The sequence below is a fragment of the Myxine glutinosa genome, chromosome 4, assembly GCF_964187855.1.
Source record: "Myxine glutinosa chromosome 4, kmMyxGlut1.1, whole genome shotgun sequence".
NCBI classification, from domain to species: Eukaryota; Metazoa; Chordata; class Myxini; order Myxiniformes; family Myxinidae; genus Myxine; species Myxine glutinosa.
Genome location: NC_136264.1, coordinates 157,558,990 through 157,573,133, shown reverse-complemented (window position 1 = coordinate 157,573,133; position 14,144 = coordinate 157,558,990). Strand labels below are relative to the sequence as shown.

Here is a 14,144-nt window from a genome sequence, read left to right as displayed (position 1 = left end):
GGGAGTGAGGGAGTTTGTTCCAGAGGCGGGAGAAAAGAGGAATGAAAGAGTGAAGGTGAGCAGAGAGCCGAGATTTTGGCATTTTAACCATCAGAGGGTTGCTGGCAGATCTTGTGCGACCTGTAGGAATATTTGGGGGACAGAGCACAGACAGAGCTGGGGGTGCAAGGCCGGAGAGGAGTCGGTAGAAGACAGAAAGACCACCTACCTGCCTGCGGTGAGTGAGTGAAAGGCCTTCAGAGATAGCTTCATCGCGGGAGATTCCAATAATTCTGAAAGCTTTGGTTTCAACAGCGTGAAGCCGAGCTAGGTGTGAGGCAGGAGCACCGGCCCATAGGGGAAACAGTAATCCATTGAGCTGCGGATGAAAGCCTTGTATGTGGTGAGGAGCTCAGATGTGCCGAGGAAGGACTTCGCACGACGGAGGATGCCCAGTCGGCGACTGGCTTTGGAGGCCAGCTTGGAAATGTGGTTTTCCCAAGAAAGATCATGGCAGATAGTGAGACCCAAAAGCTTGAGCGACAGAACTTCTTGGAGAGGATTGTTGAGAAAGTAGATGGGAGGGTTGTCCAGTCGATCTTTTCGGAGAGACATAGTAAGAGTGTGAGATTTGTCAGGATTGAAAGACATGTTCCACTTGTTTGACCAGTCTGTGATTTTGTCCAAGTCTTCAGAGAGTGAGGAGGCTGCAGACTGCCGATCTGAGGGAAGAGGAATGGAGCGGCAGTGAGTGGAGTCATCAGCAAAGAGATAGAGAGGATTTTCAAGAGAGTCAGAGAGATCATTGATGAAGACCAGAAAAAGCACAGGGCCCAGAACACTGCCTTGGGGAACTCCAGCCTGAACAGGAAGAGGAGATGAGAGAAACCCATTCAGGGCCACACGTTGACGACGACTAGAGAGGAAGTCCGCCAGCCATGCGTGGAGATTTCCATGGATACCAAAGGAGGAGAGTTTGGTGAGCAGAGCGGGGTGCCAGACCGTGTCGAAGGCACGTGATATATCGAGGGAGACAGCTCTAATTTCCTGTTTGGCATTGAGGACCTCCATCCATTGTTGAGACAGCAGAAGCAGCATGTCCAGAGTAGAGTGACCTGGTCTGAAACCAAATTGATGATCAGAGATCAAGCCATTGGAGAAGAGGAAAGATTTCATATCCGAAGCAATGATGGATTCCATGACTTTGCTGATAATTGGGAGAAGGCTGATTGGTCTGTAGTTGCTAGGATCTGTTTTTGCACCTTTTTTGTGCAAAGCGGTGATGTTGGCTGATTTCCAAGCAGATGGCAGTTGACCTTGAGCAAAAGAGAGGGTGAAGAGAACAGAGAGAGGGTGAGATAGAGCGGCAGAGCAGGATTTTATGACCCGTGGGCTGATGCCGTCGGGTCCAGTTGCAGAATCAGAGTCGAGGGTTGACAGAAACTTTTCCACCTTGTCAGGAGGAAAGGACACGGAGTCCAGGAGCAGCAGGGTACGACTGGGTATGGTGGGTACAGAGAGGTATGGGTTTGGGACACAAGATTTAGAGGCAAACACAGAGTTGAGGCATTCAGCTTTTTCACGTGCGGATTCAGCTGTGTAGCCGTTTGAGGTAAGGGAGGGGATGGAGGGGGAACAAACACCAGAAACGGATTTGACCAGACGCCACCAGGATTTGGAAGAGGGAGACAGATAAGAGAGTTCGGTCTTGAGAACGGAGAGATATTGTTTCCTGGCTCTCCTGAGGCTGGACACACACTTGTTTCGAGCTTTGTGAAAGGAAATGAGATTTCCTTCCGTTGGATTTGCTTTCCAGGAGACGATGGCAAGTTGTTTCTGGGCAACAGCCTCACCACAAGATTCCGTGTACCATGGACGGGAGGAAGGGTATGAAAACTGAAGACGAGATGGGATAAATCTGTGCATGAGAGAGAGCAATTTACTTTGGAAGAATTCCCAGGATGAGTTGATGTCAGAGGTGGTAGAGATGGGAGACCAGTCCAGATGATTGATGGCTGCTTGAAGACCGTGCCAGTTGGCCTGAGTGAAATGCCAGACTCGTCGACGCTGAGCAGGCTCCCTGAGGATGGTCAGAGAGATGTCCACTTTAACAAGGACATGATCAGATGATCCGATTGGAGCAGAAGAAGAGCAGCAGACATTTTCAGGGAAGTTAGTCATAACCAAGTCCAGAAGAGAAGATGTTCCGTTGACTGAGATCCGGGTCGGGAAATTGACAGATTGTGTCAGTCCCAGTGAGTCGCAGAAGTCCTTTGCTGAGGAGCCATGGCTGGTGAGAGAGGTACCCACACCCAGCCAACTGGCATGATGACAGTTGAAATCACCACATATGAGGAAGAGAGAGTTGGGATGAGTAGATAGAAGTTGGTCCATATTATGAGACAGCGAGATGTAGATGGAGTCATCACTGTTTGGTGGACGGTACAACACACATATGAACAAGAGGTGGGAGCAAAGGGGAAGCCGTAGCCAGAGGTATTCCTGGGGGTGAGGTGGAGAGAGTGCAGTGCAGGGCGAGTGAGGAAGAGAGTTTTTGATAAAGATAGCAACCCCGCCTCCAGGACGAGGCTCAGGTCTATCATACCGGAGGAGGGAGTAGCCCGGGAGAGATACTAAGGAATCAGAGACATCATAAAGGAGGAAAGTTTCTGTTAAGCAGATCACGTCTGGTTTGACAGAAGCAACCTGTATGGAGAGTTCAGTTAAGTTTGAACGAAGGCCCCGGATGTTTGAGGTCCATACCGTTAATGAAGAGGAAGGGGGAGCATCAGATACAGAACAGGGGGGAGGAGGGGTAGGGTAAGATCTGGAAGAGGTGGAAGAGGTAGGGAGAGCTGTTGAAGGTGTGTCAGAGATTTCAGAATAGCTCGGAGAAAGGGCAGGATGGGGCGGACAAAAGGTTTGATGGTGATTGGGTGAGGCACAATGAGGTGTTATTTGAGGAGGGGGAAGAGCGAGGCAGAAGGTTGGGGGAGATGGAGGTGAGAGTTGGAAGGGGGAAGAAGCGGGGAGGATGCTTTGAGGAGGGGGAGTGAGAGGGGGGAAATTGAGAAGCAATGAGGGTGGGGAGATTTGAAGGGGAGGGGTGAGGGGGGAGTTTGGGAGGGAAGGGACAAGGGGAGGGATTTGAAAGGGATGGGATATGGGGGAGATTTGGAGGGGAGGGGTGAGGGAGGAGTCTAGGAGGGGAGGGGCGAGGGGGCGTCTTGGCAGGGAGGGGTGAGGGGGTAGTTTAGGAGGGAGGGGGCAAGGGGGGAGATTTGAAAGGGATGGGTGATGGGGAAGATTTGGAGGGGAGGGGTTATGGGGAAGATTTGGAGGGGAGGGGTGAGATTGGATTTTAGAAAGTGTACGATTTATGGGAAACGAACATTTATTGCAAAATGAGTTTCTTGTGACCTTCGAGTTAAAAATACGTTTAAGGACGCTGGATGGAGGATGGAGTGCAGGAGAGTTTAGGGAATGTAGAAAAAAGGCACTATAGGAGATGGATATTTTTTTGGGGATGAATTGATTTGGTGAGCAAGTCGAAAGCAGCCTTTTAAAGAAGAAGAAGAAAAAGGTGTTATAAAATATGACGGAATACATAACTTGAGGGGAAAGTGTAAACATTGAAGGTTAATAACAGTGAAAACTATCTGGGGAAATGGGGGAGAAGCACGTGGTCGAAGAACGAACGAACGAATAAGAATGAATAAACGAATGAGAACAGAGAAGGAAATGTTTTTTTGTTTTTTTTTTTGAGTTGAGATTTACACAAGGAAGTAGGCTATGGGTGAAAAGACTGGGAATACAGAGAACGAAAGTTATTGGATCACAAACGACGGACCGCTGAGAGAAAAAAACAAAGCCTCAAGGTTGTACAGTGTACACTGTACAAGGCCTCAAGACACGACACGAATTAACACGATTTTCAATACAGGTATGAAAGATTTGCACCGAAAAATCTTCGTCGGGACACAATATACGTACAACACCATAAATAAATACAGTTTTAACGAAAATACAAATGGGAACAATCACTTAACTTCGATTTCAAATCGTTCGCGACACGGCAAACAGACGATCGATTTATGAAAGATAAACACCGAGAAACAACCAAAGTTGCACACAATAACTTCACACACCGAAAGATAAATACAGTTTCGACAAAATACAATTGTGAACAGACAACTTCGAAAAACGTGGAGACCGTGTGGAGCTTCGAAAATCCCTCCCACCGTCTCCAAGATCTCGCGAGATCTCGTGTGAATTGAATGACGTTCTCATGGAAGAATGGTGCCGCATCCTTCCAGCAGAATTGCAGATGCTGGTGGACTCTATGCCACGGTGCATACAGGCCATACGAGTCGCACGTTGTGGCCCAACACCCTATTTGGTGACTTCACATTGGTGTTTCCATATTTTTGTCCACTAAATGGAGCTCTTACTCATATGCCAGACATTTTGTGGAAACCACTGAAATATTGTCCTCACATGGACTGCATACACAAACATCCGACAAAAACATGTCCCAGAGTTAGTTTTAACCTGCCTCAGTGGTATAATGGTTAGTTCTGAGTGTGAGAGGCACACCAAAGACTTCAAAATTGGTACATTCTGCTTACTTGCTTAGTATGAGTATAAGGATAGTGCACGGACAAGCAACCATAGGTTGGTAATAATAGAGCAGGCTTCGATGGACCTAATGGCCTCCTCCTGAGTCGTTACCTGGAAGAGATCTCATGTTGATGGATACACTGAACTGATGTGATAGTTGTGTTGCCCACAAAATTCCAGATATACAATTGCGTTTGAAATGCTGTAACGTGCATAAAGCATAATAAATGTGTTCATCAAAAATGAACTATATTATTTGGACTGTCCAGATCAACATTGTCCAAAATGTGCACGGAACAGTTAGTCCACACAACCCTACGACGATGTCAACGGTCACTGCTTTATACGGCAACCTACATAGAAATTGAAGCGGTCATCATTTCGGTATTTTTGTAGTTTCTTTTTGTCTTTTGAGCCAGCGACCAAGATAAGGGTGGACAATCCCTTACAGGGGCTGTTGTTGTTCTTCTGAGTGTGAGTGTGATTGGAACCTCCCAGGGGTCCACTTTGCAAAGATCTCCTGCAATGGCTTTGTCCTCGTGCGACGGAGAGTCTCAATCTCTCGCTCAAATTGATGTGAACGCATCATTTTCACCACCTCTTCTGAATTGGGGTCCATTATTAGTGCTGCGACAATTTTATTTGAAGATGCCCTCTCTTAGTACGTCGCACTTATGTTAAATGCACTGATGTGCCACCTTTTTATCGGAGGACCGAGTTTTGAGGGATCCTTAGAAATGCGTCCGTCTGGTGCATTGGCAGAGCTAACCCTAACCCTAACCCTCACCCTAACCCTTTTTATCGGAGGACCGAGTTTTGAGGGATCCTTAGAAATGCGTTCGTCTGGTGCATTGGCAGAGCTAACCCTAACCCTAACCCTAAAACTAACCCTAACCCTAACCCTAACAACCCACACCCTAACTGAACGGATTGACGGTGGAGGGTGTAATGAGGTTCGGTCGTAGCGCATTCCTAGCCGCTACTCCAGTCCATAGCAAATCAATCAGCCGATGACGAGGCCCGCCCCACGGGGGAGCCGTTGTGATGGGGGAGAGGTTGAGGGAGAGGGTGAAGCCAGAGAGTCTCGGGAGAGCAGCTTGGAGGGGGTGGGGGGACTGGCGAAGGAAGGGGGGCGGGGGTGAAAGGAGAGCGGGAGTGCTGAGCAGTTTGCAAGTCAGTTGAGTCGGGCAAAGAGGTTTTTAGAGAGAGAGGGGCGAGTTGGTGAGAGCGAGCGAGGAAGGACACTGTGCCCGGAATCCTTCGCACACCTTCGAGCAGCATGCACAACGTACGGAGCGGCTTCGCGTAGTTGGACTCACGCAACCTGCAAGATCGCCTGGTTCTTCGCATACAGGTACGCTACTGCACCTTATATTTACATGGAGCTTTCCATCCGCGATACATACGTCCCTTGCCGAAGAAAACTAAACGGCGGCGTGGAGCTTTAAGACGCGTCGCAGGTAGACAACAACGTCGGACCGAATCTGGCTAATAACTGTTGCTGCAGCTGGCAGGGCTGTCTAGCCAAAATCGGTCGGTCCGGCGCTCTTGGCTACTTGGGATCCAATTATAATTATACACTCCTGCGAGCCAGCAATGATTGCAGCTGATCTCTGGAAACTGGTCCCAAGTAATGAGATTGTTTGCAGTGATGCTCTTTCCTCTTCATCTCATCCCGAAGTTGCTTAATGATATCGGATGATTCTGCTAAGTTTCAGGTGTGAAAGTCGCTTTGGGGAGTGGATGTGGAAAAAGAGTGCAGGAGCAAATGGGCATGAGGTATATAGGTGGAGAGGGAAGCTGCTGAGTTTGGAATACCGTCTGCAGTCTAGTCTATAGGATGGGCTTTGGGTGCAATTCAGGACAAGCTATGGGTTGGCTAGGACCACCTTCCGGGGTCTCTGTGCTGGTTCTTGTTCCCATGCCCGAAGGGCACGCTTTGAAGCCCCAGTGTCATCTCTCCTCGCTACTCGCAGGTGTGCTCCCACCGGCGGTTTGGGTTAAAACGCAGCGCCCAAGGGTGCTGTCGTCACTCCCAGGTCCAGGCATGGTACTGCATTCTGCGCAACTTGATATGGCACACACACCTTGCAGAACCGATCATATATGCACTGCTGTATACGAATGCTATATGTACCACAACAATACTGCATTCAGATGAGCATGGCACAGGTACAGCATTAGGTACGATACTCGTTCAAGCGTACAGGTAAGCGGAATATTATGGCAGGTCTTACACTTCGCTGCGCAAATTTCTCAGTCGCACCAGTTTTCTCTGAATTGTGTTTGAAATGAACATATGCGCCACATGGGCCGATAAAACCACTATACCGAACCAAAGCAGTATCCCATTTATCCGAGAATTTGTCCGATGACAGGATGTCCAGGAACCGTGGTATATTGTGATATGGCGGTGTCGGTTCAAAGTCACCCACAAACACCGTTGGCAAGAGCTTCAGGTCATAAAAGGCTCTTTTCAGGTGAATAGTGAATGGTTGAGCACACCTCCAGCTGTTTGCTTCACCAGCCTGTATGTTATCAATGCTCTATTGGATTCAGACAAAAACTGTCCTCTCCATATTTGTATGTTCTCATTGTGATGTGCCATACGCTGCTACAGAGCATCGGTGCTGCCGAAGCAGTTTGTTGGCATGAATTATTCTAGTTTGTTTGCCATTGGCTTCCCAGCAGTAGTTGGGGTAAGAATTTGGAATGTTGGCCAGGGTGCTCCCGATTGCTTGCTTACTCTTCGCGAAGGACACCTTGGGATCTTTAACGTCCACCAGCGAAAAGCTGGCAGACAGACACCAGTTTAACGTCCATCGAAGAGCCTGCGAAACACCAGGATGACTGTTTATAGCTGGGTCGGGATTCCAACGCAGGCTAGACAGCTTAGAGGTGAGTGTGTCGACCTCTATGACATCCTACTCTATTCTGGTGTCCCACGGATCATGGTAAACTGGTGCTTTACTGGAATAAGTAGGTGGCTGATAAAGATCCCATGGTGTCTTTTGCGAAGATCAGTCGATATATCGAAATCCAGCTCTGACGACCTGAGCCGGTGTGGTGACCCGACCAGGATTGTAGCTTCAGGAGCACCAACCCTCCGCATAGGGCATGGTACATGATGATGAATCGTTTTCTTTACTTCCTGTGGCCACCTTTAACTGCCTGAGAAAAGTAATCCAGAGTACAGGCAGCGATTCTTCACGAGGGATAGATAGGGTCCTACTTGGCCAGACTTTCCATCGTAAATTGGCATGACTCACTGTGCCAGATTGACCAGCCAACGAGGTCTTCCTGGCATTGCTTTTGAGAAAGAGACCTACATGGAAAAGCAGAGAGGGCGATTGGCTTGTCTCCCAGAATTCCTGGGTTCACAGAATGCCGTCACATTGTGCTGCTGATTTATCCCAGGATCACCATGGTGGCTTGGCCAGCCACAACAGCCCGTGTCCAATGCACCGTGAGACCACCCACTCCACTTTTTCATCCCTATTATCTTACTCTAAATTGATTCTCTCACCAGCAACCCCAAACCCCACCCACTCCCTCTTTTGATCCAACTTTCTCCGCGTCAGCGACATACCTCTCCACCCTATTTCCCCAAGCAGAGAATTCAAATGAGAGTGGATCAATGAAACAAATAAATGCCTCGATGCACAACTTTATCACAACAGATTGAAAAAAAACTTTATTTCCATGTACTGATATTATCCTCAAGAGCTGAAAGGATGGCCTAGGCCATAGAGGTACGCACACTCATCTCCAAGCTGTATCGCCTGGGTTAGAATCTGAACCCAGCTATAAACTGTCATCCTGGTGTTTCATAGGCAGGGCGATTCATCAATGTGTGTGTCACCCCTCGGGTGGATGCCAAACTGGGCATCCCTTCTGCCAGTGGTAGTTGGTAAACGTTACAGATCCCACTGTGTCCTTTTTGAAAAGTACGTGAGCTACGGCTGGTACCCAGAACAAATTACAAATTCCTGCCGCTGACTTATTGAGTCAGAGTGGAGACCCCTCCAGGATTGTAGCCGAGTAACTGTTTCATAACCCTAACCCAAACAACCCTAACCCTAACAACCCTAACCCTAACCCTAACAACCCTAACCCTAACCATAACCCTAACAACAAACCCTAACCCTAACCCTAACCCTAACCCTAACCCTAACAACCCTAACCCTAACCCTAACAACCCTAACCCTAACCATAACCCTAACAACAACCCTAACCCTAACAACCCTAACCCTAACCCTAACCCTAACAACCCTAACCCTAACCCTAACCCTAACAACAAACCCTAACCCTAACCCTAACTAACACACCCTTTATGGTGATGATGATATTATCCTCATTGCTATTATTATTGGAGATTATCCTTTAGGCCTGACTGTTTTCCAATCACCAGCAACAAACTATGAGGCTCATAACATTTATTTTCCATGGCCGTGGATTTTATCAGCTTGAGCCTTAACTCTTGATATATGTACATGTCATGAGATAGTGATGCGACACTCTTGGGATATGTATGTATGTAATATCGGTTGTGTGTGATTTTGAAGGATTTTTTTTCTTACTAACTCTACATACTTAGATGTTGAAAAATATAAAACCTTTGGTGCTTCTTGGACAATTTTTGAGTATCTCATTCATATAACTTAATGAATGCTCCACATTAGTTGTGTATACTCACCATTGAGCTCTCTCGTGTAGGCTTGATCCGAGGAGGATAAGACTTAATTACAAAGTGTCACTTCAAACGCTTCCCAGGCTGGAATAGGATCCTCCGCATCAAAAGACATCAATCTGGCTTTCCTGTTCCCGAGCAGTTACCTGTATTGTTCAAGAGGCAACGACACTTTCAAAAAGAGGAGGCCATTGTGGCTCGGTACCCTGGCCAAATTCCAAATCCATAAACTAGTTGAGAACTCCCTCTTCCGTAGCGTACAATGGAATAGCAACCGATTCAATATGCATTTTCACCTGTGAAATGATTATTTGTCGTGGGAAAGAGAGTTCGGTGCGATTGGGTCGAGGCAAGGACGATTCAATATCCGGCCGAACTCAACGGCAGAATAAATATTAAATGTTGAAGCTTTGAGATGCATGAAACAAAATTTAGCAAAATATGATGTTTTCTTCATTGTTTTTTTTTTCATCTTTTCATCAAACCATGATCTTCTTGATCACGACTGTGATATTTTATAAAATATAATTCTACTCCCTCCACCTGTCCAAAGCAAATTACCTGCTCAGAAAACGTTTACCATCCTCTATTGTCAGTTCCCTGATGAGTTTGGGAACAACAACGATACCTGATACCCATCATACTAAAGCATTTTTTATGTATATATATATATATATATATATAACAACATGTATATACTGTATATATACATACATGTATATATATATATATATATATATATATATATATATACACATACATGCATACATACATTTTTATGTATACATACATACATGTATATATAATTTGGTCATACACTGCAAGGCCAAAAGTATGCGGACACGCCTTATAATTAGTGGATACGGCTGTTTCAGCCACCCCCATTGCTGACAGGTACATATTAATCAAGCACACAGCCATGCAATCTCTCCAGACAAACATCGGCAATAGAATGGGCGGTACTGAAGAGCTCAGTGACTTTCAACGTGGCACCGTCATAGGATGTCACCTTTCCAACAAGTCAGTTGGTCAAATTTATGCCCTGCTAGAGCTGTCCTGGTCAACTGTAAGTGCTGTTATTGTGAAGTGGAAACGTCGAGGAGCAACAGCAGCTCAGCCGGGAAGTGGTAGGCCACACAAGCTCACAGAACGGGACCGCCGAATGCTGAAGCTCTTAGCGCGTAAAAATCGTCTGTCCTCGGTTGCAACACTCAATACAGAGTTCCAAACTGCCTCTGGAAGCAACATCAGCACAACAACTGTTTGTCTGGAGCTTCATGAAATTGGTTTCCATTGCTGAGCAGCCGCACACAAGCCTAAGGTAACCATGCTCAATGCAAAGCGTCGGCTGGAGTGGTGTAAAGCTCGCCGCCATTGGACTCTGGAGCAGTGGAAATGCATTCTCTGGAGTGATGAATCTATCTTCACTATCTGGCAGTCCGACGGACGAATCTGGGTTTGGCGGATACCAGGAGAACGCTTCTTGCCCGAATGCAAAGTGCCAACTGTACAGTTTGGTGGAGGAGGAGGAGTAATGATCTTGGGTTGTTTTTCATGGTTCTGGCTCAGCCCCTTAGTTCCAGTGAAGGGAAATATTAACGCTACAGCATACAATGACATTCTAGATGATTGTATGCTTCCAACTTTGTGGCAACAGTTTGGGGGAAGGCCCTTTCCTGTTTCAACATGACAATGGCCCCGGTGCACAAAGCGAAGTCCATACAGAAATTGTTTGTCGAGATCGGTGTGGAGGAACCTGACTGGCCTGCACAGAGCTCTGTCCTCAACCCCATCAACAATCTTTGGGATGAATTGAAATGCCGACTGCGAGCCAGGCCTAATCGCCCAACATCAATGCCCGACCTCACTAATGCTCTTGTGGCTGAATGGAAGCAAATCCCCACAGCAATGTTCCAACATCTAGTGGAAAGCCTTCCCAGAAGAGTGGAGGCTGTTATAGCAGCAAAGGGGGGGGACCAACTCCAAATTAATGCCCATGATTTTGGAATGAGATGTTCGATGTTCGGGTGTCCACATACTTTTGGTCATGTAGTGTATATATAATCCCAAAGTAGAGACAGTATCATGTGACAAGTGTGGTGTTTGTTCATATACATTGGTATCTAAGACAAAATAGTTGATACGTCATGTGAAATAGGGATCAGGCAAGACAAAAAGGACCTTTATTTTTCCAATCGTGAGCATCAGGTGCAGCTGCTTTTGTGCTGCTTAGAGATCGTCATGGCATTGAGTAGAAGGAAGTCCGATATGAAACAGAAAAGTGGTTTGCAGCTGTAAACAAGTTTAACTAAGTTTGAGACATTTGATTTTGTGTACCTACGGTCTAAGCCTTCCGCCTCCGAGGTTCAGGTTTTTCTGCCATCCCTGTGGAGAAGAAACAAAAGATACTGTCACATCACCTACTCGATTATGAAATACATTAACTGCAAAAAGGGCAGATCATCGATACCGTCCGTCCTCGGAGCTCGAGAATCCGTACACCTGCATAGTGTCCCAGGTGGCTCACTCAGGGTTTAAGGACGGCAGATGAATGGGCTTGCTGTTCCCTTTGCTATCTGCCACTTCGCAACTGAAAGGTGTCTTTTAGCTTGGCTGCACCAAAAAAAAGCTTTTATTTATTGGGCTGAATTACCACGTGCAAAGTGTTGTGATTCTACGTTCCATCGTGTGGTTCCTACTTGACTTGAAGCCAGAATATCCAATATATCTCAACCACGAGAGGCCAGAATCGCAGCCAGAAAGTTTCTGGCATTTTTTCCTTGTACAGAAGAAGAGAATCCATCAGATATTGAACACAATCAACCTCCATGTTCTCAATGACGATGGTGAAGAGCAACATCATCACAATCCAGGTATCTGTGACCTCTTTCCTCCCAGCATGACATCGCTGTGAGCACAGTGTGGCTTTTCTGAAGTCGCAACCTTTTGCAGAAAACTTTTGGCTTGCACGAGCTTCTTTGAACCAGAGCGAGTTTGTGAGCTAATGTTGTCATTTGTGGTTGGAGTTTGAAACCAGCCAGACTTTGGAGATACACCTGAACACAGGACGTGAACCGCAGTGACGCTGTAAGACCTGTGTGCTTTTGAGCGACTACGCCTTTTGCCAACTAAAATATGATGCCATGACAGGGGGCGCATAGTCACGTGACTTCATTCCAACCAATGGAGTTCATAATTTCTGGAGATATGATGGATGGAGCACACCAAGGCCAGGACATGCTGCGTACAGTTCACACCCTGTAAAAGCGCTGGTCTTGTGTCATCTGCCGTAACAAAAGATAGCGACCCATACAATGTACTGCAGGTGATGAGGATCCCGAAAGAATGGCAGCTTGGCCACAAAAAGGATGTCAATAAAATGATGGCCCTTTTGTTGGCAGGTGTGTGGAGAAACCTGCATGAGCACATCAAATTATTGTAATGAGTGTGGAAGTGTTACGAGATTGTGAAAGTTCTATATCTAAACATGCCCAGGTGGATATTTTGCAATCGTGGAATTACTAAACTAGGGGAATGTACAATGGGCACCTTCAATGGTCAATGTTGAGGGGTTTGTATAGATTGGCACATCGGCTTCAACGGTTGGTGGGAATGTCCAAAATAGAATGAATTCTGGAGTGGAATGTGACAACATTTTTTATTTTGGTTTTATTTTTCAAAGAATTTTGTCAGAGTCTCTTTGAAAAGATGTCAGCATTTAGTCAGGTTCACTATGTTTTTTCGTTCAAAATCATGGTAGATTAGCAAACCTATACATTTTTGGAAACGTTATTACATGGAAAATCTGAAAATCAATGTTTACATTTGCCAATTCCGACCAATTCGATTCGACCAATTCGACCAATTCCATTCGACCAATTCGACCATTCGACCAATCGTTTCGATCGACCATTCGACCATTCGACCAATTCGATCGATTCGATTCATCGAATTCGATTCGATCGACCATTCGACCAATTCGATTTGCCAATCAATTTGACCGACCTTTGCTTGTGTGGAACGGACTGTGAAAACGATGCGGACTATATTGTCGGATACGACACACAGGACAGTGATGACGAACTCTAAATGGCATATACTGTAATCGTGTATGTTTGATGCCATTGACTGCCTGTGTATATTTTGTCATTGACTGCCTGTGTAGATGTGAAGTTATACTGACTGCATGTGTATATATGATTTTGCTGACTGCCTGTGTATGTTTGGTGATATGAATTATTGTGACACATTTTGATGTTATTAACTGCCTGTACAAAATGATAACATGTATTTGATTATGCAACTTATCGCGAATATAAAGACAGTATTTTGCAATTCAAAACCTTTGATTCGTGTCTTACCATTCCCCATAGCACTAATTTGATACTTTCATTGGATTCCTTGTCCCTGAAAATATAGGTTTAGTATATTTTAAAATGTTTTTAGGGTAATTAGAGGCAGAAATAGAACAAAATATGTATTTTGCAGTGGCCATTTTGAAAATCCAAAATGGCCGCCATACAGGTATCTCTCCAAATGTAAACATTGATTTTTAGTTTCCTTATGCTATAACCTTTCCAAAAATGTATAGGTTTGCTAATCTACCATGATTTTGAACGAAATATAATTGATCGACATAGTGAACCTGACTAATTATTGGGTAAGTTGTGTTCTAACCTCCTGTCAAAGGTACACCAATTCCCAGGTGCACCGTTACATAGGTGACCAGCTCATGAGCGGTCAGCGACGCGGGACATTTCCAATCCCTTTGCTGTGACTTGGATTCATGGGTTTCCTCCATCGAGGGTCTTCACAAATCCCCCAAGTTATCGGTTCATCAGAGTATGGAGTAGTC

General features: G+C 45.9%; 1 protein-coding gene across 1 annotated transcript in view; it reads left to right on the top strand.

Annotated features, from left to right (window-relative positions):
• Positions 1–5,735: 5,735 nt before the first annotated feature.
• Positions 5,736–14,144, top strand: part of LOC137425445 (bone morphogenetic protein receptor type-1B) — a 113,897-nt gene continuing 105,488 nt past the window's right edge. The window contains exon 1 of the mRNA XM_068113891.2: positions 5,736–5,953. The gene's annotated coding sequence lies outside the window, so the exon portion shown is untranslated. The remainder of the gene's footprint in view (positions 5,954–14,144) is intronic.